Consider the following 5,639-nt stretch of genomic DNA (forward strand, 5'->3'; position numbering starts at 1 on the left):
AACTTTCACACAAACAAATCAAAGAAGAAATTAATAAAATCTCTACACAGAATGTTCTACGATTATTCCAATATGTATTTAATCGCGCCCACGACTTTTCCAACCTACCCCTATTTTCACCCGTATCGATGATTTTCGATTCTCAAAGAACCGACAACAACTTTCCTACGAACAAATGAAAAAGAAATCAATTAAGAACATTTCTACACAGAATCTCCTACAATCTTTGCACTATTTAACTGTAGCTGCCACAATTCCCCAAACCTACCCTTATTTTCACCCGTATCGATGATTTTCGATTCTCAAAGAACCGACAACAACTTTCCTACGAACAAATGAAAAAGAAATTAATTAAGAACAGTTCAACACAGAATCTCCTACAGTCTTTGCGATATTTAACTGTAGCTGCCACAATTCCCCAAACCTACCCCTATTCTCAACCGTATTAACGATCTTCGTTTTCGAAAGAACATCGTGTCCACCGCTAAGAATCAACCGGAAACACGTAACGGAGTCATCGAGATGAAGCGTAACGGTGACTCAACAGTGCCGTGCACGAGCACAATGAGTCGTTTTAGCAGATTTTCGGGGTAGAACTGGATGGAGAGGCGTTTACAGAGACGTAATCCAACGGAGGGGCAGGGGTGCGTCGATCGAGTGGTTTGACAGCGGGGTAGTTTAGTCAGATATATATATATATATATATATATATATATATATATATATATATATATATATATATTTCTAATACTATTAGCCGGTGTTCCGTTACACAACGACAGATGGACGAGCAGATATATCCGCTCTGTTTGGATCGACGCTGTTCGGGGGTGCAGCTGCGTGTGTGTAAACCGTGCCGCCGCTGTTTGTGCCTCGACATCAATTGATAGTTTGGGTAAACGGGCTGCAGAGGGAGAAAGAAAGGGAAAACAGAGAGGAAAAAGGGCCGAGCCGCGGTGGTTTCTTCTTCGATTTGCTATTTCGCGTTCGATTAATTGTCTGATCTTCGCCGCGAATATTCTACTTTGCTCTTGATTTCCATCTTGTCGACATCTATCGATGAATTTTTACTTATCGCGCGCTATCAATGGTTCGACTATCTTCTTTATTGTACTTTTACGTTTCATAGTACGACGCAAGTCTTATATTGTATAAAAAAAAAAAAAAAGGAGGAAGAAAGAAAGGAAAATTGCATTAGTTCGTGGCAAGTTATATCGTACAATATTGGTCGTCTTATCTTTATCGTCCACCTTCTTGTATTACGATATTACGACAAGATTCTTAGGTCATCTCTGTTTTTACGAATGTATAGAAATTTCAAGTTATTTTATATATTTGTTATTCCTTCTTGAGAAGCAAGTACTTCATTTAAAAAATTATTCTTCACTTGTTGCTTCTTAAATTCAGCCCAAGGTTATATCTACCCATGTGAAAGTATTACAGTTGCCATTACAAGATCGCTATCGTACATTTTGCTATCATATATGAACTTTCAATAAAAAAAAAAAATGCAAGCGATGCTATTGACAAAAGTATTCTGTAAGAAAATTCGTGGATGAAGATGGTAGAAAATGAACAAAGTTGTACTAATCGAAACGCAGATTATTTTAACCGGAAATCTTGTTAATTACTTTTCTATCGAATTTTCCTACCTCTGCTATTCATCGAATATCGAAAAGAAAAATTTTACTCCGCTGCAAGATAAAAGAGATGATAATGTTTCGATCAGTAATTTCATTCCACATAGAAATTTCACGAGGGAACCGAATGCATCGGTCTTGGTCGACGATATTCGAATTCTAATGCGATATTCCGTGGCGGATGGGTGGCAGGCTGCATACGTACGAGATAATTCAATTAACCTCGGGTAGTCGGCTCCTGGAAATACAATTCGAGGTCCCTGCACGTTGTACACGGCAAGACTGTTACGAATCGGGCCGAGTAGTTGCCGGATAATTGTACATATCGCGGTCGAGGGTTCCTTCACGAGATCGTTCAACAATTAGGCGTTCCCACTTTCGCCTCGTTATCCGTCGATCAGATTCGCGTTGTTATGGCGTTGAAAACTACCCCGACGAACTATTCCTCCGCATGATTTTTCCGAATTAACTCGAGTATCCATATACGTCGAACGAACTTGATCTTTATCTTCTCTTTCGTTTAAATCTTTCCCAATTTCTTCGTATTTTTATCTTTGAAATTTTACGAAAATCCTGTTTTATTTGAAATTCCTCCAGTTTAGTTGGTTATTTTCTATCTTGCTAATTTTTTACTGAATTTTCATTCTTTTTGGAAATGTCGTTCTATTTGTCTAAAACTCTGGCGTCTTTCACTTTTGGAAAAATATTTGGAAAATAAACTATCGGATAGGTTTCACGTAAGATACACTTGTTGGTGATGTTAAATAATCGAAAATTACGGCAATCTCGTTAGATTCAAGGAAATATCACGAGGACGTGAAATTGCGTGAACACCGAAACTCAGACGAGACTTTCACGCGTTTACGAGAACTTATGAAAATTCCATTCTGCTGGAGGAAATCCATCAGTCGTCTCTCGGTAGACGTCTCAGTGTCAGAAATGACTGTAGCGCGGATTTTTATGTAATTTCGTATTTTTAGAAACGTGATTAAACAAGTGGAAGCTAAGTAATTTATTTCCTTCGTTGAACGTTATAACAAGCGTCGTACTCTGGATATTTCCTATATTTTTTCATATTGCGTGCGTTTTAGTAATTTTAAGCGTCCTATAAATGCATCGAATTTCGCAGTCTAGCAATGACGATTTTAGGATTTTTGCTTCGAAAATCGGAAGCAAACCCGTCGAGTCGTCGACCTTTCATCCCCCCAAACTGTCATCCAAGAATCAGACACTCGACCGTGGAATTCTCTTTAATCGCGCGTCTCATCCGCCACGACAGTCCGCGATCGATCAACCACGAGCGCTTATCAAGAGGACCGAGGCACACGCGCGAGCGGAGAATTCGAAAATCGCGAGGCGCCGCGCAGACGGCGTATCCAGCTTTTTCTTCGGCCGTTTGGTTGTTTGTTCCGGCCGTTTCGCCGGTTAGCTACTCGACTGCCCTTCCCTTTTTCGCTTTTCCATCCACCGTATTCTTCTTCTCGTAGAAAACACAAAACACGTAATAAGCATGCAACGATTTCGGAAATTATTTTCCAACTATCATTGCTGTCATAAAAATAACGTACGCACGTATCGCGTGTATTGTAAGAAACATTTTGACGTTTTTTTTTATAATCGATACACTGTGAATTTTATTAACTTTTGCACTGAAACTGTGCCACTGTATATATTAGGTTGGCAACTAAGTGATTGCGGATTTTGTCAGTACCACCTAATGACAAAATCCGCAATCACTTAGTTGCCAACCCAATATATTTATTCGCCGCTCTTATCAAACGTAAATCCATTTTGTAAACCTATGGTGTCTTTCTACGCCTTGGCGGACAAATGGAAGTTGAAAATCCATACTTGTGTATAATAACTTCTGTTAAAATAATTAACATTTAGTATAAACAACATTAACAAAAAAAAAAAAAAAAAATAAAAGCTAATATCGTCGAGCCAAACATCTGTCGATAACAGGTGATCTCGATTGTCCTTGTCAATTACTACACTTTTTTCTAAAATTCTAGTGTTTCTCGCATTGCTTGTTCCTTCTGACTTACTCCACCATTGTGTCTGCTTCTTATTTTCCAAATTTCCGTTTATCCGCCGCTCTAGCTACGATAATACGAAATATCCTTTCCAGAGATTGTAATTTTTGTGTTCGAGAAGCTAATTGGTTCGTCGTGGATGTCGCGGTTTTAGGTTTGGTCGCTGACGATCCGACAGACTGCCGAGAGAAAGGAGGCGGCCTGTGGATGGGGTTGGAACTCGGCCTCGTCGGCGTGACGCTATTCCGGGAATGTGGGAATCACCACGGCTGTGATTCAGTTCATATTACCCACGTTTCGCGGTAAGTAATACGCTTGGTGTATGATTACGGCTGTTTGTCGCCAGCGAAATCCGGCCACCGGTCTGCGGCCGTGATTAACGACCTTTTCTTTCGTTTTCTTGCGGGTTTTCGAACGGGTTAAAGAAGAAGAGGACGGCGCAGAAGATTTTCAGATTCGATTTTCGAGTTACAAATGGCTGAGCATTGGTTTAGCCCTGTTGCGTTATTTCGGTTATCTTCCACTCGATCGTATTTCTCTGTCACTAACAGATTTCTCAAGCTCGAGAGGAAACACCGAGCAATCATCGATCCTTATTTTTCTATCACTGACAAGCTTCCTCCATTGCAGAGGAAAACGAAGCAAACGCGCCAGAGATTTTGTAAATCATCGGTCTTCTCGATCGTCGAAATAAGAGCGAGATTCGAACGTAAAAGCTGGAGGCTCGCAGCAGAGTTAACGATAGAAGCATGGAAGATCAGGTTTTTTATTTTCCAAAAAATTTTAAAGCGTTTTTGAGGATATTAGCGTTCACTTTTGTTGAGATATGTATAATTTTCTGTGCTGGACTGGGTTAAATGCGTAGTAGAGATACTTGTATGTGAATATCAGTGTGCGGAGGAATGTGTGAGCGCGGTGTCTCGAAACAGATGAACGTGAACTAGTCAGTCGGTTAACAGTCGGGTATAGAGGAAAGTGCTGAGACGCGTGCAAGTGTGTATCGATGAATAAATATATTACTATTTTAATATTAATCCTCGACATAAATTTAGTGTTCCTATAACATTATTTCGACTTCAGAGATCCACAATTCTCAACAATTTTATATACTTGCCTATTTCGTTATATTAATTTTATTTTGATTAATTACGCATAACACGCTTAGGTATACGCATATTGCAAGTTGACAGTTTACTGTTAAGGCATCTTTGTATTAGGTGGTCGGAAAAGTTTCTTTCGTTTTATAAGGAAGTAATGAATGCACATTTCCCATTTTATATTATTTTATCGAATTACGTATGATCCATTTTGTTCTATCAAAAACGTTCGACAGATTAGGTTTCATGTTTGCATAAAGATGCATCGTTGTAAAAGGCGTGTCTGACACTTTCCGAACAACCTAATATTTCGAGAATTTTCTTACCTCAACTTGAGTGTTTTGGGAAGAGAAGAATATTATAAATATCAATAAATATATCCATCTACGGTAACCATCTTCTTTTTCCCTATTCTCTGTTAATAGAAATAAAATGGAGTAACAGCGTGCAAATTGTCGACGTGGAAATAACGTAACGTGGGAATGAAGAAAATTTCCGTCCATATTCGTCGAAGAAGATTTGCCGCTAAGAGATGCCAATCGATGGCAGGTTTTGCTTGTAAGACAAATTTTTTTGATGTTTAACAGCGTAGGATGGGTGGAAGTAAGGTGCCTTTGGAAAGAGACGTACAACATATGGAGATATCGTGGTGAACACACCTGTGACGAGTTATATCACGCAACGCCCATTACTGTCGCGGACGGTTCCACGTCGAAAACGAGTCTCTTATTCTGCTGACAGTCAACGCCTTCTAATCGCATCCATTACAGATATGTACAACCGATTGATATCTCTTTGAGTTTCTTCCACATCTTTCATTTCAGTTACAAGATAATTCTATACTTTTATAGTACAGTTCAGTAGTA

Source organism: Bombus bifarius, unplaced genomic scaffold (genome assembly GCF_011952205.1).
Source record: "Bombus bifarius isolate JDL3187 unplaced genomic scaffold, Bbif_JDL3187 scf7180000007973, whole genome shotgun sequence".
Lineage (NCBI taxonomy): Eukaryota > Metazoa > Arthropoda > Insecta > Hymenoptera > Apidae > Bombus > Bombus bifarius.